Source organism: Malania oleifera, chromosome 7, assembly GCF_029873635.1.
Source record: "Malania oleifera isolate guangnan ecotype guangnan chromosome 7, ASM2987363v1, whole genome shotgun sequence".
NCBI lineage: Eukaryota > Viridiplantae > Streptophyta > Magnoliopsida > Santalales > Ximeniaceae > Malania > Malania oleifera.
This window is the reverse complement of record NC_080423.1, coordinates 14,697,800-14,720,322: the sequence shown is the minus strand read 5'-3', so window position 1 is coordinate 14,720,322 and position 22,523 is coordinate 14,697,800. Positions and strand designations below refer to the sequence as shown.

At 36.7% G+C, this 22,523-nt stretch overlaps 1 pseudogene; it reads left to right on the top strand.

Moving 5' to 3' along the window:
- The first annotated feature begins 1,588 nt into the window (after positions 1 to 1,588).
- Positions 1,589 to 22,523, top strand: part of LOC131160761 (multiple organellar RNA editing factor 8, chloroplastic/mitochondrial-like) — a 32,639-nt pseudogene continuing 11,704 nt past the window's right edge.

Below are 22,523 nucleotides of genomic sequence, written 5' to 3'. Positions count from 1 at the left end.
CTAAAACCTCCCAGGCCTTTTTAAAATTCAAATTGGGCTGACCCATTGTTAGAATCAAATGAGACCCATTTTAAAAACGGCCCAGCTCCCATTTCAAAAACCAACCTAACTTTTTATAATAAAAAAATTTCACCCGGGTCCAATTTACTTTTTAAACACTCAAGCCCATTTTCCTTTAAAACCAAGACCCAATGATTCTAACCCCAAGCCCACCTATGAATTTAAAAACCTAAGTCTTTTTTTTTTAAACACCCCCACAGGCCCACTTGAAAAATCAGCCCAAGCCTGTTTCCTAAGTTCACTCGAGTCAACCCAGGTTTGACTCACACACGCACCGAGTTGAATCACACGAGTCAACCCTAATTTCACTCACACCTAGTTGACTCTCCCAAGTCAACCCGGTTCCCACTCACTAGATTCGGATAAGTCCCACTCATCCCTAAACCCGAGCCCGAAATCAAACCCTAACCATCCATAGCCAATCCCAGATTCAACATATAGACTGCAAGCATATACAAAAACACAAAAAGAAAGGTGAAGATACTTAGCTCCAGCATTGGTTGAGGCCTCTCATTGATGCACCCTTCCCTTAGACAACTTTGGGTTCCCCACTGCTCGCCTCTAAGAAAGTAAATATTCCAGAAACTTCACCTTGCACCAAGGAGAAATATATGGAGTTACTGAAACATGTAAGAAAGTAAAGTGAAGGGATAAGCGAGTCATAGAGAAGGATGTGAGGAGCATATATATGTATATGATTCCATCCTTTTACAAGGTCTCTGAGGTGTCAAGAAATATCCCCAAGGAATGAGAGATTCCCAAAGAGAAGAAAGAACAAAGAAATGCAGAGCTACTGGGTGATTAGTCTTTGTTTTGAAAAAAAAGTGTAAGAGAAACCCTAAGGTTTCACTTTCAGTTGGAGAGAGCAGATGGAAGCTAAGAAGAAAGAAAACTGAAGAAAGGAGAAGAGAGGAGAGAACAAGGGAAAAGGAGATGATTTGGACAAGGAAGAGTGAAAAATGAAACAAACAAAAAATTTTGGTTTAAATATGAAAAGCCTCGGGTTCACTGGATAGAAACACGTGGCATGCTTCAATCCATCCGATGAAAGCCACGCGGCTCCTTTGCAGCTATTGGATTTGTGTTCGCGATCAACGACCCTGATTACCCATGTCAGAGGCAATAATTTCGATTTACGTCTCCAAATGACACGTGGCGAGCTGGTCATTTTTGTCATCAATAATGGGAGGCGCTTCGTCTCTCAGCCGTCCAATCTCTCCATGCGTCGACAGCTTAGATTTGTTCGTAGCGGATGTCATTATAAGGTCCTGCGAGCTCCTCTGCTCGCTGAGTGATGCTTGGCGCCCAAGAAAATTAGGTTTTTGCACCAACAGAAGACGCAGCCTTTCGTGTAGTTTGTCGCTTTCTCCTACCCAAGCAAACACGATCTTTGCTACTTGTTTGCTCCTCCCCCTCCCTCCCTACACCTCGACCTCGGTCCTTTCTCCCTTCCTCTACTTTTTCTCTCAGCCTCCGCTCCCTGGTCACTGTTGGCCACCTCTCTTGGTCGCCAACTGCTTCCCTCTGATGCTTCTCAACTCGCCAGATGGCATCCTCTCTCAACGATCCAAGCCCCAAGTTATCAAACTATCCTCCAAATGAGATGATCTTACTCGATGGGTGTGATTTTGAACGCTGGCTAGTTGTGATGGAAGAGCCTGAGGGTGACCCCATGAGAGATGATATCATTGATAGCTTCATCAAAACCCTCACGATGGTGGTCGAAAGTGAGGATTAAGCTAGGATGAAGATTTACTCTATCTCGACAAAGCACTACTTTGCTTTTGGAGCCCTTGTTTCTAAAGATCTTTCATACAAGATCAAAGATTTGCCCAGAGTCTGTTGGGTTTTTCCTGATTCTTATTTGGATGTTAGGAATAAAGATTATGGAGGGGAGCCTTTTATTGATGGGAAGGTTGTTCCCTATGACCCCAAGTACCATAAGGAATGGGTAAGAAACAATGCACGAGCCAATGAGAGAAGTAGGCGCAATGACAAACCTCGCAATACTGATAGATCAAGGAACTTTGAAAGAAGAAGAGAGAATATGCAAAATAGAGTGCAAAAGGGTAACATGCCTCCTTTCCAGTCTTCTGTGCCTAACACAGTAGGAATGCAGCAGCCCAATAACATGGGTGGAATACAACCCAATAATGCGAGTGAGATGCCACCAACCACGCATGCATTCATAGGAATATACAATCTCACCATGCGTCGATGGCTCAGATTTTTCCATAGCGGGTGTCATCATGGGACATGTTAGCATATGATGAAATACCGGTTCAGATTCTAGACCATAAGGAACAAGAGTTACATACTAAGAGAATTTCACTTGTGAAGGTACTTTGACGTAATCACGTAGTGGAGTAAGTTTCATGGGAATTAGAGATGAAAATACATCAGAAGTATCCACAGCTATTCAGAGAAGCTCAACACTAAACAAGTAGGTATGACAGTAGGTAAGTGTTGGTTTGTATGTATAGTGTTTAGAGTAGGTTTGTTTATGGTTTAGCATATGGATGGTTTTTGGGAGAGTTTGTATGGTATTGTTATCTCCCAAGACATTACGTGTAACCAAAGTATTCCTCCGCCATAAGTGAGGATAATTAATAAACTTGGGATGGGGTTGTTATGTGGGTGGCCTCTAGCTCTTCCTAGAGTCAGATCAGCAGATCAGTAATCATACAGTGGATGTGATGGAAATAAAAGAAAAGATAAAGGAAAAGAAAACATACGGCAATTATGATGAATAATATGGAAAAAAACAAAGATAAAGTAATAAAAAATATATGGATTTAACATGGTTCGGTAGTATGCCTACATCCATAGGAGCGAGCGGCGGCTGAATTTCACTATATGAAAAGTAGAATTACATCATATTTTTTTATACTAACCCTAACCGTACAGAAGTCTTATATATATATACACAAACTATGTTCTACGCTAAGAGAGAGCAACAATTACAAGATTCCAGCTCCATTTCCTATTTCTCCTTCACTCAAGCCTCCCTCTTCCTCTTAATGTTTCTCTCTCTCTCTCTCTCTCTCTCTCTCTCTCTCTCTCTCTCTCTCTCTCTCTCTCTCTCTCTCTCTCTCTCTCTCAACATACTCTATCAATAGCCATGATTTGTGTCTAACTAGCCTTCCGCTCTCCGTACCAAACTTTTTCTCCCTCTCATATTATCTATACACCTTTCTCCCTCAACCACACATGGAAACATGATTTTCGCATGCATATTAAGATTGCCTATATCAAATCTACCTCCTTTCTCAGTCTTTCACTTACTCTCACACTTAGGGGTGTTCATGGTCTAGTTACCAAAACTGAACCTTTAGAAATTAAACTAAATTGAACCTTTTAGTTTAGTATTTTTGTGAACCAAAACCAATCCAAACCCTTTGGTTAATCGACAGTTTGGTTTGTTTATTTGATCCGAAATGATTTTTAGATCATTATAATTTTTTAAATAAAAATTAGATATTTTACTTGGTTTTTTGATTTTGTGTGTACATTTACACTTTATTTATATAAATTCATCACCCAAAAAATATTTAGTGCATGCTATTTTGTAACTTTAAGATGTATTATATAAATTATTATATAGTAATGTAGAATATAAATAATATATATTGTAAATAAATACATATAACGGTTCGGTTCGGGTAACCATTGGTTCATGAACATAAAAAACAAAACCAAACTTAAAACCAAAAATCTAAAAAAAAAAAAAAAAAAAAACATGAACCAAAACAAAATCAAACAAATCGGTTAACTGAATTTCATGTCTATGTTTGGCTCAACAAGGGAAAAATGGCAAGTATTTAAGAAATGATCATTAATACCTTAACACTTGTGTAACTAATATATGAAGAAAAATTATATTTTTCAACCCTAAACCTACTAAAAGTACATACGTAATTAAATTCATATATTACAATTGTTAGGAATTATAAATCTAAACATTTAGCATTTAATAGTTGATTAACCATTTCAACCCAAAGCCTACCAAAAATACAAAATATGAATTATAAATCTAAAACATTTAACACTTATTAATTGATTAATTGAAATAGTTGAGGGCGATATATTTTCTAAATATTAACTATTATACTAAATTTTTATGAGATAACAAATTATTTTTATTTAATAAATTACAAATGTCAATTAAAATGTTAATTAACACAAGTATTTACACTTTTAATGAGCATTTTAAAAATAATTTATATCTTTAATTAACGTTTTATATTTTTTTATAATTAGTAGTAATTAATATTTATACTAAGTTGAAATATAAAAACTTATTTTAAAAATAACAATAAAATGTGATTATATTAGATTGAAAGGGCACTGTTGTCCAAAATTCAAACTAATAAGGGCAATTTGGTGAAAAAAAATATAGGATTCCAATGGGAATGGGATTCTTATGAAATTTATAAATAAGGGGAGCTAGGAATATAGTCCATGTTTCATGGAAATATTTTCATTCTAAGCATGTGGACATACTAATCACATCAAATTCTCATGTTCAAACAAATGTGAAAATGAGATGTCACAGGTATTACATTTCTAGGAATTTTGAAAGATGTTGTGAACCCAACAACCCTTAAGGTTTATATCAAATTTGGGATTCTCATGCGGTTAATAAATTTTAAATACAACAATTCATTTAAATAGTTATTCAAAGCACTTTGATCGCAGTGCACACATGATCTAAGAATGAAATAAATATCAAATCTTTCACCAATAAATGTCCCAAATTTTAATATATTGTAAATTGTCTCCCAAATCAAACCTGTTACGACCCTATGAGTAACCACAAAAATTGGGACACCAGAAATTTACGTGGTTCGGTCTAGATCGATCTACGTCCACGGAGCACACCACAATTCACTTAAACCGCCGGGAAAGAAAATACAATTCTCTCAGGCCTCTCTTCTTTCTTCCTCACACTCTTTTCTTCCTCTCTTTTCACTGTTTTTTCATGTGTCCACGGCTATAGGTAGCTTGAAATCAATCACAATAAAGTATAATGAATTAGATTTTGGAAATTTCATTCATCAAAATTAAATGGTCCGGATAACATCTCCAGCTCAGCTCACGCGTCTCCAGACTCTAGCATAACAATCTCCCACTTAGAGACGGAGACGCCTCCTCAACTTGTATTATGAATAAATGATGTGCTCAAAATATGTCTTCAGTCATGAAGACCAACTGAAGTTGAACACAACTTCAGCTTCTCTGTAGTCACCACCTTAGTTAACATATCTGTCGAATTTCTGCTTCCTTGGATTTTTTCAAGTGTCAATACACCGTCCTCTATCAAAGATCTGACGAAGTGATAACACAATTCAATATGCTTAGTTCTGGAATGAAATGCGAAGTTCTTTGGCAGATGTATTGCACTCTGACTATCACTGTACAAAACATTCCTCACCTACTTTAATACAAGTTCCGTTAACAAACCTTGAAATCAAATCATCTTTTTATTGGCTTCTGTAGTGGATGGAACAACAATCTTTTGTATCTGTGACATCCAACTAATAGTTGTTATGCCAATAGTGAATATATACCTAGTGGTGCTTCTGCAATGATCAATTTCACCTGCAAAATCAGTATCTACAAACCCTTGGATTTTCAAATCGCTTTTTCCGAAACATAGGCACTTATCAATAGTGCCACGTAGATATCTCAAAATCCACTTCACTACTTCCGAATGTGTCTTTCCTAGATTTGACATATATTTGCTGACAGCTCCCACTACTTGGTCAATATCTGGTTTGGTACCAACCATAGCATACATAAGACTTCCAATGGCTAAGGCATATGGTGCCTTAGCCATGAAGTTTTTTTCTTCATCTGTCTAAGGAGACTAATCCTTATAGAGACAAAAATGACCTACCAATAATGTATTTACAGAATTGGCGCTGCTCATGTTAAACCTCTGTAAAACATGATTGATGTACTCTGACTGAGATAACTGCAACGTACCTTGTTGCTTATCTCTAGTGATCTGCATCCCAAGAATCTGCTTTGCATGACCCAAGTCTTTCATATCAAATTCTTTTGACAATTGCTGCTTCAATTTTGTGATCTCTTCTATATCTAATCCTGTGACTAGCATATCATCAACATATAATAGTAGGATAATATAGTTAGTAGGATACCTTTTGAAGTAGCAATAGTGGTCGGCATTGCACTTCTAAAAATTGTTCCTCTATATACAGCTGTCAAATTTCTTATACCACTATCTAGGAGCTTGTTTGAGACCATATAAACTATTTCTCAATTTGCATACAAGATTTTCTTTACCTTTTACTAAGAAACCTTCTGGCTATTGCATATAAATTTCCTCATCAAGATCACCGTGAAGAAATGTCATCTTCACATCCAACTGCTCAAGATGTAAACCCTCTGAGACAACAATACTCAAAACAGATCTAATGGTTGTCTGCTTGACAACTGGTGCAAAAATATCAGTGTAGTCAATTCCTTCCTTCTGTTTGAAACCTTTGACTACTAACTAAGCTTTATACCTCTTATATCCATCATACTCTTCTTTGATCTTGTACACACATTTGTTGTGAAGAGCCTTCTTACCATTGGACAGCTTAGCTAGTTCCTATGTTTTGTTGGAGTTAAGAGACTTCATCTCATCTTTCATTGCAAGCTCCCACTTGCTCAAATCTCCTGCCTGACATGCTTCAACATAACATTCAGGTTCTCCTCCATCTATAAGAAGTAAATGATTCACATACCTCCTGTTTGGTACATGCTGCCAAGAAGATCTCGTAAGCTCTGGTGTTGGAGTAGGAGGTGGTGGTGCAAAAATCTGCTCCACATGTTCTTCTACCTGAGGATTCTAGGTATTTTGCTAAGGATTCTCGGTGTTCTTCTGACGTATCCTTACACCTTCTAAAATATCATCCACATCTACAAAGATTGTTTCGGACTCTATAGATTATGCTATGTGTCTACCTTTGTACATCACATTTTCATCAAAAATCAAATCTATACTTCTAATCACTTTTTTCTTCATCATCCCAAATGCGATACCTATATTTATCTCCACCATAACCGATGAAAGAGCATTCCCGAGATTTTGGATCCAGCTTATTCTTGACATGATCATTGATATGTACATATGCAACACAACCAAAAACTCTCAAATGTGAAAGTCTTACCTCTTTCTTACTCCATACTTCTTCTAGTAGATTATAATCCAATGGTACTGACAGACTCCTGTGAATCAAATAAGCTGTTGTGTTGACTGCTTCTGCCCAAAACATCTTTGGCAAGCCTAACTATATGCACATGCTTCTGCTTTTTTCTGTCAACGTTTTGTTCATCTGCTCGGCTACGCTGTTGTGTTGAGGCATACCTAGCACAGTTCTTTCCATTCTGATACCATGCTCATAGCAGAATTTCTTGAATTTGGTGTCAACATACTCACCATCGTTATCTGTTCTCACCTTCTTGATTTTCAAACCATTTTCATTTTCTACCATTACTTTCTAAATTTAAAAACATCAAAAACATTAGATTTATATTTCAGGAAGTAAACCCATACCTTCCGTGAATGATCGTCAATAAATGTTATGAAGTAATGCTTCCCACCTGTGGATGAAATGGTCGTTGGTCCCCATACATCTGAATGGACTAGCTCAAGTCTCTCTTTCTTTAGGGTATTGATGTTTGTTTAGAAACTGACCCTCTTCTGTTTCCTAAATATGCAATCCTCACATGTGTCAATCTTCACCAATTGTAAATCACTCAACTTACCCTTTGAGTGCATCACCCTGAGTCCCTTCCCACTCAGGTGTTCGAGTCTTTGATGTCATATGTTGCTATCATCATTTCTTGTAGAAACAATAATAGACATGCATGCATTATAAGTTACATAAAGAGTACCACTTTTCTTATCTCGTGCAATCGTCAGTGCACCCTTCGAAATCTTCCATTCATCACCAATGAAAGTTGTGTTATATCCTTCATCTGCCAGTTAACCGACTAAAATCAAATTCTTCCTCAGGTCTGGAATATATCTGATATCTCTCAGTTTCCATACTAACCCATTCATTTTTTTTCTTCACTATCCCTTAGCCGGTAATGTCGCAAGGTTGATCATTGTCAAGATATACTTTACCGAAATTACCTGATGTATACTCCTCTAGGCAATCTCTGTTGCAAGTGGCATGGAATGAAGTTCTAGAGTCTAACACCCAAGACTCCTTTGTGCTCTCTAAAAAGAAAATCAACATATCATCATTTTCTAAAGCAACATTTGCTTCTGTTTTTTCCCTCATCTCATATTCTTTCTTCATACTTTTACACTGGTTCTTATAATGACCAGTTTTTCCACAGTTCTAGAACTCAATAATTTTTGTGCCCTGGCAACCTGTGTCCTGAGAACCTCTAGGATTTCTAGATTTAGACTGCCTGGGCCTAGATCTGTCCTGGTTGTTTGATCATCCATGCCTATTTCCTCTACCTCGACTTTCTAGGTTCAAGTCTGAACTCGAAGTGGAACCATGGTTTGACTACATTCTGATTTCTTTCATTAAAATCATGCTGACGACCTCATCGTATACAAGCTTTGATTTCCCTACAGAGTTATTGACTGTAGTAACAATACCATTCCAACTTTCGGGTAACTAACTGAGAATCAGTAGGGCACGAATCTCACTATCAAATGTAATCCCGACTGAGACAAGTTAATCCGACAACTCATTGAAATTATTCAAATGTCTGCTAAAACTTTCACCTGCAGACATGGTCATAGTAAACAATCTTTTCATAAGATGTACCTTATTAGCAGCCGATTGCTGCTCGTACATATTAGAAAGGGCATCCATCAGAGACTTGAAGGATGATATATGCTTGATATTGTATGCCACAGACTTTGACAACGTCATTCTAATGGTTCCGAGAGCTTTTCAATCAAACAACTCCCACTCATCCTCATTCGTAGATGCTGGCTTACCCTTCAATGGTAAGTTCAACTCCTTTCCAAACAAATAATCTTCAATCTGCATCTTCCAGAAATCAAAATTGTTGCTATTGAACATTTTGATCTTTAAGCTTTTTTCGTTCGATATCTCGATTCGCTGATCTAAAAATGGAATTAGCTCAAATGGATAGCATGGTTGGATCCGAAACGGTCAAACACCTTATAAATGTTTCAAGACATTCAAAAAACGGACCTAAAATGACTCCGAAAAGTTCGGTCAAACCTAGTCAACGGTGCTGATGTGGCACTATGAGCCCACCTACTGTCATGGCACTGACATGGTGCTATGGGGTCCACCTTCTGTCGTGGCATTGACGTGGCGATGATGTCGTGGCTGACACAATAGTGACTGATGTGGCGCTGACTCGCGCATCATTGGCTCACTGATGTGGACTGATCGGGTATGGATCTAGGTTGAGGACTACCGGGTCAGATTGAGGGATGCCAAGTTGGGTCGAGACGGTCCGGGCGAGGAAGACACATGGTGCGCATGCAGGGCACGTGACCGGTAGCTTACTAACGCGTGACAAGGCGTACTACTTCGTCAAAGCGCGTGATGGCGTGTGTGCCTTCATCTGAACTCCTTTCAAACACTGTTGGATTCGTCTCGGTGAGGTGAACGTGATGGTGGCCTCAAAATTCAATTTCGAGCCACTGGACAAAGCTCTATTTCGGTGAAAAACTTCAATCTGGTCTTTCTGCTCCAACCTAGTCTCTAATAACTTGTTAGGACCCTATGAGCAACCAGAAAAATTGGGACACTAGAAATTTACGTGGTTCGGTCAAGATTGACCTACATCCACGAAGCACACCACAATTCACTTAAACCGCCGAGAAAAAAAATATAATTCTCTCAAGCCTCTCTTCTCTCTTCCTCACACTCTCTTCTTCCTCTCTTTTCACTGTTTTTTCATGTGTCCACAGTTCTTCTATTTATAAGTAGTTTGGAATCAATCACAATAAATTACAATGAATTAGATTTGAGAAATTTCATTCATCAAAATTAAATCAAAATTAAATGGCTCGGATAACATCTCCAGCTTGTAGCTCACGTGTCTCCAACTCAGCTCACGCGTCTCCTGATTCCAGCACAACAAAAGCCATCTCAAATACAATATCACTATCTTCATTCTTACCTCAACATAATTCAAAAAACAAAATCCCAAGATTTCATCAGCAACCAAATTCAAAACCAAAAATAAAAAGTATAAATATTTTTCTTGTGAAAAATATCAAAATTTTGCTAAAACGATTTGCGTTGAAATTTTCCTAAATAATACAAATTTCCCAAAAGTATTACTTACCAAAAATTAGGAAAAAAATCTTGTCTACAAAGTACTAAAATTCATTATGCTTTTCCAAAATATGCAAAATAGTAATTCAATTATTTATAAGAACAAGAGGGTGGCGTTGAATAGAGCAAAAATTCATAAAATAGTTAATTAAATTAAAATATCGATTAATTGGATTACAATCCATCAAATTTTAAGACTTAATTAACAATAACTTGAGCCTGCAAGGTGAATATGGAGATCAAGTATTGATTTGACACGTTTGTTGTTGACAATTGAGGAGAGGGTAGACCTTGAACATTTTATTAATATGAATCAAAAAAATTGATAATATCCTCATTTGATTAATTGTTTTGTAGATGTTTTGGTTTTTAGTATGTTTTTTTCAATGAAAACTAACGAGATTAAGATTTAACATAGTTCTGGAAAGTACAAGGGATTCTAGCAGTCATAGTTTTCTTTTGAGTGAGGATTGATGGAGGTAGAAAATAAAGAAATTATAGTTGTGTCATTGATTGAATATTTGTCTTAAAGCAAACAAAATCAAAAAGAGAAATTAAAAGATTTAACGTTTCCTATTGTGTGCCCAAACTTAACACCAATAATGGTGTGATTTCAAGAGAAAAGGAATGTCCAATTGGGCCTTCATTGTAAAACCAAAGACTTTAAAAGGAAAAGAGAGAAAAGGAGGTCTTAGAATTCAAAAATTCATGATTTGAAATGAAAAAAGTATAGCTCAAATAAGATTTTAAAGCCATGAACTTGACATTTGAAATGAAAAAAATGGAAGTTTAGACATGAAATTAAAATAAACCTTGAAATTGAAATTTGAAATGAAGAAAGATGCGATTTTGAAATATAATAGAGTTTTCTTCTAAAAAAAAAAAAACTAGTATGTTAATGTCGGACAAATTTAGAAAGGGAGAAGAAATTTGAGAAGAAAATTATAAAAGAAGATCTAGTTTGAGCAAAAGACCCTAAAAGGATATTGATTATTGATTTTTACCAAAAATAAATAAATTCTGCATTTAAAAAAAAAATTGATATTGTTTTATACATTTTTTGATATTTGTATGCATTTGTTTGAATTTTTCTTTTATTTTTAACAAATTTTTATAAAATAAAATAAAACAACAAATCAAACCTTAAGTCCCACTAGTTGGGATCAACTTTCTATAGAATAAAATAAATTCACTAGGGCCCCCACGGGCATGATGCGGTGGAAAGGCATCGGCATGTAAGAAGAAGTATCGGATGTTCAATTCCAAGTAAATACACTCAAGGAGTCAACAGTACCTGTGGATGGTGAGAGTCTACTCTGTGAGTCAGCGGGGACTATGGATGGTAAGAGTTCGTTCTGTGAGTCAGCGATGGCCGTGGATGGTGAGAGTTCTCTGTAAACCAGCGGGGACCGTGGATGGTAATGCAGATGTGTCACGGGGGTCGGGTTGGCCGAACTTCCAATTAATGCACGAAAGCTGTGTCCACATCCAGACTTTACCCTAATCAGCAAGACCTGAGGGTGGAGGACGCTGATTCGTAGATTTGGTGTCGCACTAGGGGTCCGCATGGCTCATTGATGGTTGGAGTTCCTATGTAATCAAAAATAATAATAATAATAATAAAATAAAATAAATTCACTAGTAAAAACATACAAAAAGAGACTAAAATACTAGATAAAAATAACAACAACAACAACAACAATAATAATAATAATAATAATAATAATAATAATAATAATAAAGAGACTAATAAGTAGAGTTAATATGCCCTAAAAGATGTTTTAAATAAAACTTTTTGTTTGTTAGTTTATGCCATTGTCTAATTTTTTATACTTTTGAATATTTTTACGTTTTTTTGGACTTCTATTGGATTCCTACTTTTAACAAATGAAAATGGAATTAAATAAATAAATAATAGAACGGTTGACAAGCCCAAATGAACCTTTTGCATTGTCTTCCTCATTGCATAACGACAAGAACCCTAGGGTGCCTGTGTACATTTCTACTACAGCTGACCTCCTGTGGCTAGGCACCACAAGCTCTGGTCACCACCGCTAGTTAATCTCGATCACCATTGTTTGACAACACTTTGGCAACCTCTAGCCATCATAAAAACTCTGAAACCTCCCTTTTAATTTTCTTTTGTTTTGGTTAATTGTTTATTTCATGCATGTAGCAATTCAACTATGGCCACCAATGGCCATGCTACTGCCATCCTCTGGTCATCAAGAACTGTTGAAGTAACCCCATGCCCCTTTTCTCTCCCTCTCTTGTTCTTTCTTCAACTTTCTCTTAAACTCTTATTTCTCTTTCCAAGTTATATTAGAAAGGTAAGGTGGTGTTGGGAATGGTAATTTATTTTTTATTTTTTATTTATTTTTTTTGGTGGCTATGGTCAACCCGTCATATCACTAAGTTCCAGTCAAACATGGTCTTAAGCAAAATACAAAACATTTTATATATAATCATACGCAATGGAACATACAACTTGATCATGAAATCATGCTTATATAAAGAGCTCAAGAAAAAAAAACCATACCCTGACAAAATCTTTTTCTTCGTCAAGGCGTCAAATCCTAGGGTTTCTTTGCTCCGCTCTCTAAATTTTTCCTTTATTCTTTTCCTCAATCTAGCTCTCTACTCTTTCTACCTTGTGTTTATTCCTTTAAAAACGATGAGACTAAGAAAATCCAAATAACTCAAGAAGACTCATGAAATAATATGTTATATGTTCCTCCGCCATTTTTATTTTTATTTTTTTGTCTTTATCACTCTTTCTCTCTCAATGCTTACACTTCTTTCCTCTTCTACCTCTTGTCTAAACCCTTCCATAGCCTCATTTATATATATATAAAAGGTGGACTTGGGCGTAACAAAATTTCATCTTCCAAGAGTGTGTATATAGAGGCAAGGAAAATTGTCACCCTTCTTCTCTAGAGTGTCTAGGACCCAACAAAACTTGTTCTAAGCATGGAATAGATAGAATAGACTAAGGATAATAGTTAATTCCATGAAATTGACTCCCAACTTCATCCATTATGGAACTAAAGGTGAAATTTACCTAAAAAGGAACCTCAAGCTCCTTTACCAGCACAAAAGCAAGGGTTCTTCCACATTTTCTAAGCATGAAATACTTAGAATATAATAAGGATAACATTATACAACCTCATTATATCATATCCTACTAAATATATATATATAGTAGAAAAACAAGAATTGAGTATATATATATATATATATATATATAGTAGAAAAACAAGAATTGAGTCAACCATAGGGATATCTCCTATCCCACCTTTCATATCAAAGACAAATATGAAGATCATCTCTAGCATAACCTGCTGAGGATGATGTTGAGCAAAAATTGTATCATTTGTAGGGATCTCTGGTCCTACCTCAGATGTGTTCAAGGATAAATACGAAGATAATCTCTAGGGGTTCCATATCCTAAGGAGGATGATATTGAAGAAACAAAAGAATCAAATCATCTGTAGGGATCACTTACCTTAACCCTAAATGGATTCGAAGACAAATATGAAGATTGTCTCTTGGAATTTCATGTTTGATACCAATGGTTGGTCGTACAACCAGATAATAGATAGGATTTTGTATATACACAAAAGAATTCCAAGAAGCAAGGATAACCACACCACAATCAAAGGAAGAACTCATGATTTTATAGTGGTTTCATCAACTGTGACCTATATCACTCCTTAAGAAACCTGATCGAGTTTTTAATATTTTCAACTAGTCAAAATACACTATGAAAGTCATATGTCATTAAGCATCCTATCCTTACAATTATTCCTCTTTATCTCTCTATCTAAGAAGCCACTCTTGTGCATACATGCACCATAGGCGAACCACCCTTTTTTTAGGTTACCTATTCTTTTAAATTGGAATAAAAATATATATAGATTATCAAGACTTTTTTATTATTTCCTCTAAAGTATTTTTAGATGAAAAATAGAAAGAGATATGTTAGGGATCTAAAAACAATAATCACACACACAAGCAAAACAAGCACACAAAATGAGAACACCATATTTACATGGTTTGGTCTAATCTGACCTACGTCCACGGAGCACACCGCATATACTATAATCTGATAGAAAAACGAAAGGAGGAGACACGAACTCAACTCAACTCTTCTCAAACTTTTCTCTCTCTCACCTTCAACACTCTCGCACTCCTCTAGATTCGACCTTGTTCAAACAACTTGATACACATAGGTGAGCACCAACTTGACCCAAAAGTTTAAGACTATTGGGTTTTAGGGCCAACCACGTGTATAAACACCTACCATCTACTCAATTTTTCCAATGTGGGACAAACTCACAAGTGGAATTTTCAACAAGATGAATATGATATTAGCCTATAAAGAAAATAAATATATGTTACCATATGCATAAGCAATTGATCAAAGAATGAGAATATCAAATTTTCTTAATAAGTAATAGTAAGATAGAGACCTTCAAATGGTTGAATCTAATATATTCAAAGTTCTTTCACTCGTAAATTTCTGCTTTAACAATCTTTTAAGCACGCGATAATTTAATAACGTATTAGAAGACTTCTTGTTTAGATAACTAGTTCTAAACCAATGAATATCTTAGTGAACAAAAGAATAAACCTAGCACTTTGGAATTTGAACTAGTGGAATTCAATTTTTCAATGAAATTTGTTTCCAAGATGAAAATGAGTTCCATGAATTATATGCTAAGTCGAAGCTTGTTGCCTAGCTGTACATCACATTTATGTTCAAATAACGCTTAGTTTGAGCAATCAAATATTCAATAACAACATTTGAGAATTTGATTAATGTAACTACAATAAACCTGACTTAGGTATTCAGGTCAGGTTGATCCGAATTTTTGGGTCATTTTGATAGGGTGTTTTGGTAGGAATTTGGCTTCATTTTTGGTTTAATTTTTGGTTTAAGGGACTGAATGGAGGTTCTTCTTCTTCTTTTTTTCTTTTTTTTCTCTATTTTGATTTTGGGTTTAAAAAATCAAATGCATGCTAGGGCATGTTCAAAAATACTTTTGAATTTCAAAATCATTTTCTATCAAAATCAAGTTCAATTTCTTAATTTTCCATTCTCATTTCAAAATATTGCCCTTTAATTTGATCATGAATTTTTCCAGTCATGCAATGAGTCCTAATTTTCTATTCATTCTATAGCATTCACTTCATCACACAACTTACCTCTGCCAGCCTGCTGCACAAGGCTCACTAGTTGTCTCTTCACGGTACTCTTATTTTGAATATAAAACCTATCTCTCCCTCTAAAAACCTCAATTCTCTCTATCAGCTAAGCTGTCTTTCTCATACTCCTTTCTTTGGTTTCTCTCCACTCTCTCTGAATGCTCTCTGCCCTCCAAAAGCCTCCTCCCAAAAGCCTCTTTAAGATTCTTCTTTCCTTTCTTCTTTATCTTAGCTGAGTTCTTCTATCCTTTGAATGACTCAATGATCCAATAATGGCATCCTTTCACTTTTCTCTTCTACCTTTCCAAATCCTCTCTTATTTCTTTTCATCTGCTGAGCTCACTCTAAATGATTCCTTTCTCTGGTTTCTCTTCCCAGTTTCTCTCCACTCTCTCTGAATGCTCTCTGCTCCTCCAAAAGCCTCTCTTAATTCATTCTACAGCCTTTATTTATAGGCAAGTTGGCGTGGGGCAATTGTTCTTAGAAGATGCACACCATGGTTGGTCGTTGGAATGAGCCATGTGGGGACTGGCTGGCCATGGGGAACAAGATGCCACGACTACCGGAACAATCATTTGGGAATTGTTAGCAACTTAACTGAAGGCCCACAATGGGCCTATGGTTCCCCTTAGCCCAAACTGGGCTTCAAACCAAAAGGAAAGTCTCACAATGGGCTTTAATCCCCCAAAATCAGTCCATAGTGGGCTGCCACTTCAAATAAAGGCCCATTATGGGCCTTAAACAATTAAAGGAACCCTCAATGTGTTGTAATAAAATACTCGGCCTAGAATGGGCCCAAATCACAAATTAGTTAGCCCAAATTGGGCTATAATCTTTCATTGAAAAATGCTATGAAACAAAATACTGGGCCTAGAATGGGCCCAAATCACCAATTAGTTAGCCCAAATTGGGCCATAATCTTTCATTGAAAAACGCTATGAAACTAACTTTCAAATTATGTTGTGCGTATATACAACTGAAGTAGGCGAACGATATTCAAGTCAAACAGCCTAAAGATAAAGACCAAAATTTTCTTTTCTTTTTTGTTGTTGTTCCCTTCTTCTTCTTCTTTTTTTCTTTTTTTTCTGAGATGTTGATCTTGTAATGCAAAAAGGATGAATGTAAGCTGCACTTTGTATGAAAGCCTAGTGAATGTATCTTTTATTTTTGGGTAGTGAAACTAAGAGAGTGAAAAATGAGAGATCTCTATTAGGCAAATACCTTAGAAGGCACCTAAAACAACATGAGTAGGAACTAAAAAACTAAAGCTGCTTACTTAAAAAGGAAAGCAATTTTGAAAACTCAAGCTATTTACATATAATGATCGGACAAAGTGCGGTGTTTACTTGCTTATTTGTAGCCCAAACTCTATGCTCCAAAATAGGAAGTTGTGATTCAAGCATTAGATTTATATTGATTTAGACAAACTTTTAATTATTACTCTTTACCCAAAAAAATTTAAGTTTGACCTTTGCTTGGTAGGTTAGGTTATGTTTAAAAACGACATTTATACAAACCATCTTTAGAATTTAACGAAACTTTAACAATGTTATATTATACTTCATTCAAATCTATACAAATTCAAATTCAACATCTAAACTATAGTGTTAGAGTTAGATTTGTATATAAAAGATACACCAAACATAATATTTGCACTCCAACACTTAGACCTATCTTTTCATTATTGAACTTTAGGGCACAACTTATATACATACATATATATATATATATATATATATATATATATGTTTCTATCTGATTAACTTATTTTATATTTTTTATTTATTTTTATATTATATTTTTTTGTTCCAAAAGGAAAATAATAATAAAAATCGAGAGATGAAATGTGTGGGGCTTACACAAATTTTAAAATACACAATAATCATAACTATTAACTACACTTATAGAAAGAAAATTTCACTGCACTTCATCCTTATAATTTTAAGCGAAGTGCAACATATTATATTCAATATGTTATTTGGTAGCAAGAATTATTTAAGCAGCAGCTAGGTATGTAGCATGCATATTTACTATGCTCCATTGGTAGCTAGCTAGCATTAGCAACAACTGAGTTGCTCACAGCAGCAACTGTTGGGGCCGGTGCATCTGTGAAGAGCAGCAAGCCCGTACTGGGTTTTGCAGAAGGTTTCACAGGCTGATATGGTGCAGGGGGGGCATCCCGTGTTCCCTGCCAGGCCTTTGGCTACCGCACTGTGTCGTTGATTCACCCACTGCCATCATATTCCTTGCTCCTCCTCCCAAACGTTCAAAGTCATATATATATGTTAGCTGAATTCAAATTCTATTCAACTCTGCGTAAATTAGGCCTGGCAAAACGGGCGGGCGGGCCGGGTTTGGGCGGGTCACTAACGGGCCGGGTCATAAACGGGCCGGGTCATTAACGGGTCGATGTTAAACGGATCACACACATACCAACCCTAACCCGCCCATTTAATAAACGAGCGGGTAACGGGTCACCCGTTTAAAAAATATAATTTTTTTATTTTAAAAAATGACATTTTATTTTTTAAAAAACTACATTTTATTTATTAATTTCTAAATAAAAAGAATGTAAAAAAAAATACAACCCTTTAATGAATACAATTTTTAAAAAATGTAAAATTAAAAAAAAAACACACACACACACACCACGGCTCCACCGGACCACCTCTGGTCGGCTGCTGGTTGGTCCTCTGTGCGCGTCTATGGATCGTTCGAAGGAGACGATGACCGGTAGCCTGGCAGATCCGGCGCGTAGCAGCGCACCAGTCACCAGAGGAGAGGAAAGACTGCCGGAGGGAGAGGAGAATCTGAGAGACAGAGAGAGTGAGAGCTGAGAGTTGAGAGCCGAGAGCCGAGAGCCTCTCTCAGAGACGATCCAGACGGCCAGACGAGGAGGCTGGAAACTGGAGTGGACTGTGGTCCGTGGAGAGGCGCGGCGCAGCGCAGGTTAGGGTTAGTGGTTTCTTTTTTTCAAGTGTGTGTGATTGTGTTGGTGATGACCGAAGAGGCGAAGAGTGATTCAGTGAACCGCGTGACTCACTGACTCTGTGCGGCACTGAGGCGTGAAGGTGAAGACCGTGAAGGGCCGAAGGCATAGCCGCATAGCAAATTAGCCACTTAACCCGTTTATAAACGGGTTGATCCGTGACCCGCCCAATTATTAAATGGGTTAATATTCTTAAACCCGAACCAGTTTTAAACGGGCGGATCCGGGTGACCCGACGGGTTATGACCCGTTTTGCTAGGCCTAGCGTAAATTAACATTATCTACATCCCAATCTTATAATACAATCACCTATTCTAATAAGGAAATAATCCCCCTACAGAATCATATATAATCTCCTACATTTACACACTTTCCTAATTTACCCATTATACACAAAGATACTCAGGATTTTAACATTTCCCCTCAAGTTAGATGATAGATATTAATCATCTCCAACTTGCTAATGAGATCATCAAAGTTCTGTCGTACCAACCTTTTCATAAAGATATCTACAGTTTGTTCCTTGGTAGGTACATAGATCATACAAATAGTTCCTTCTTCAACTTTCTCTTTGATAATCAGTCCACTTCTACATGTTTAGTCATATCATGTTAAACTGGATTAAGAGAGATACTGATGGTTGCTTTGTTGTCACAATAGAGTTTGATAAAAAATTTCACCGAGACCTGTAGTTCATCCAAGAGTTTTTGTAACCATAGTCCTTCACATAATCCTTGAGCAACTGCTCTGAACTGAGCTTCGACACTATTACGAGCCACTACATTATGTTTTTTGCTTCTCCAGGCTACCAGATTTCCCCTGACAAATGTGCAATAACCGGTGGTGGACCTTCTATCTTCTACTAATCCCGCCCAATCTGCATCTGTAAAGATCTCTACTTCCTTACTTTCACATTTCTTGAAGAAGAGTCCTTTGCCCAGGAAGCCCTTGAGATATTGAAGGATCTTGTATACAGCATCTAAATGAGCTTCTTTTGGTGAATGCATGTGTTAACTTACCACACTAACTGCAAATGCAATATCTGGTCTGGTATGTGATAAGTAGATTAGCTTACCAACCAATCTCTGATACCTCTTCTTTTCAACAGATATTCCATAGTCTTCGACCCTCTTTACTGTTTTAATTGGGGTTTCACTAGGTTTGCATCCTAGCATGCCAGTTTCAATTAGGAGATCAGTGATATACTTTCACTGAGAGACACTAATACCCTTTTTCATTATAGCAACTTTCATGCCCAAGAAGTACCGCATTTGTCCTAAGTCTTTAACTTCAAATTCAGTAGCTAGAACTTTCTTCAATCTTTCCATCTCTACTGTATCATCCCCAGTTAAAATTATATCGTCAACACACTATTAGAATTGTTTGCTTACCTCTTTCAGACTGTTGGAAGAATAGGGTGTGATTAGATTGCCCTTGTCGATATCCTTAGTTCTTTATTACTTTTGCAAATCTGTCGAACCATGCCCTAGGAGATTGCTTGAGTCCATACATGGACTTCTTGAGTTTACACACTTTGTTTTCTTCACCTTTCTTGCTAAAGTCTGGTGGTATTGTCATGTAGACTTCTTCTTCTTCTAACTCACCATTTAGTAATGCATTCTTAATGTCAAGTTGTTGTAATGGCCAATCTAAGTTGGCTGCCAAGGATAGGAGAACCCGAACTGTATTCAAGTTTGCCATCGGTGCAAATGTCTCTATATAGTTAATGTCATAAGTCTGTGTGAATCCTTTTGCAACAACTCGGGCTTTATATCATTCAACTATCCCATCAGATTTACATTTCACTATGAAGACCCATTTACAACCAATTGGCTTCTTCCCTTTCGGCAAATTCATTACATCCCAAGTCCCATTTTTCTCCATAGCCCACATTTCCTCCATGACAGCCTCCCTCCATTTAGGTATTTCCAGAGCTTCCTGAATATTCTTTGGAATTCTCATCTTGTCAAGGTTAGAGACAAAGACACGATATCCTGATGACAAGCTTTTATAAGACATATATTTAGACAAGGGATATTGAGTACATGACCTGGTTTGTTTTCTGACTGCAATAGATAAATTGATGTCATCGGGTACAGGATTATCAGAAGAGAGCTCATTAGACTCATGGTTGTTCGGAGCCATCACCGGTTCCAACGCTCTTGGTGCCTCAGGTATGAGATTCTCTCTGTTCTTTGTGTTTGGCTTTCTTGAGTGAACTAGTATGTCTGTGTTGTTTTGCTTCCGTGCATCTCCCCCTGAGGTTAAGTGCTCTTTTGTGTTTGATAGGTCAGGATGTGATACAACGGGAGACTCAGTGGATGGGTCAGGGAATGAAGTAATATGAGACTCAATAGATGGCACAAAGTCAATGGTAATAGGAGACTCGATAGACTCTGTGGTAAAGAAGTCAAAGAACCGATCTTCACTCCATTGCACCCCCTGAAGAGAGGGCTTTGGGAAATAAGGAGTGGTTTCAAAGAATGTGACATCAAGGCTAACAAACATTCTCTTTGAGACAAGGTCATAGCATTTGTAGCCTTTCTGGGTAGGGGAGGAACCAATGAAGACACATTTAACGGCACGAGGATCCAATTTATCGCGATGGTGAGCATGAATATGAACAAATGCCATACAGCCAAAGATTTTCAGTGGAATACTGGAGGGGAGTCGTGAGGTAGGAAAATGTTCTTGGAATTTCTGGAGAGGAGTGGAAAATGAAAGTACTCGACTCGGCATTCGATTAATGAGATGTGTAGCTGTTAAGATGGCATCTCCCCAAAAATAGTTTTTCATATTTGTAGTAAACATCAATGCTCAAGCTACTTCAAGTATATGTCTGTTTTTTCTTTTAGCAACCCCATTTTGTTGAGGGGTATCCACACAAGAACTCTTATGAACAATCCCATTTTCTTGCAAATAAGTTCCTAGAACATTATTAAAATATTCCGTACCATTATCAATATGTAAAATTTGAATATGAGTCTGAAATTGTGTTTGAATCATGGAATGAAAACTAACAAAAATGGAACGGACTTCAGTTTTATTTTTCAACAAGTAAACCCAACAAAGGCGAGTATGGTCATCAATAAAAGTAACAAACCATTTTGTATGGGTGTGATTGAGGGATCTTGAGGGTCCCCACAAATCACTGTGAATCATAGTAAATGGACAAGATGGTTTGTATATGGATGTTGGGAAAGAAGCACACCGATGTTTTGCAAGCTCACACACTTCACATTGAAACTCATGAGACATTTTATTTGAACAGATAGACGGAAACAAACGTTTTTAATATTGAAAATTTGGGTGACCCATCCTAGAATGCCATATAACAAAAGTTCACTATCTCTAGAAATAGATGCAGAATCACAAATTACAGTATTACATTGTTCACTCAAGCTTGCCTCCTCAAAGTAGTAAACTCCCTCATACGCTTTAGCAGTACCAATCGTCTTCCCCGATGAAAAGTCCTGAAAAACACAATAAGATGAAACAAATTCAGCAGAGCAATTGGAGTCTTTTGTTAACTGGCTAATGGATAACAAGTTGCAAGATAACTTGGGAACATGTAAGACAGATTTTAAAGTTACGGAGTCAGATATGCGAATACTTCCTTTACCGGCAACTGGTGAGAGTAAACCATCTGCAATTTTGACTCTCACATTTCCAACATATGGTGAATAGGATGAAAACAATTGATAAGAACCAGTCATATGATCAGATGCACCCGAGTCAATTATCCATGGTGATTTATGATAGGATATAGTATTTAAGGCTAATAAATAATTACCTCGGTGAGCTAGAAAACCAGTGGAAGACTGACCCGATGTTTAAATGGAGGTAATCATTTTATATAGCTGATCCAACTGCTCAGGGCTGAATGCACTACTTGGACTGATATTATTGTTTTTTTCACCTTGTAATTTTTTAGTTGAACTGTCAGTGGTAGCCTCATACCCACG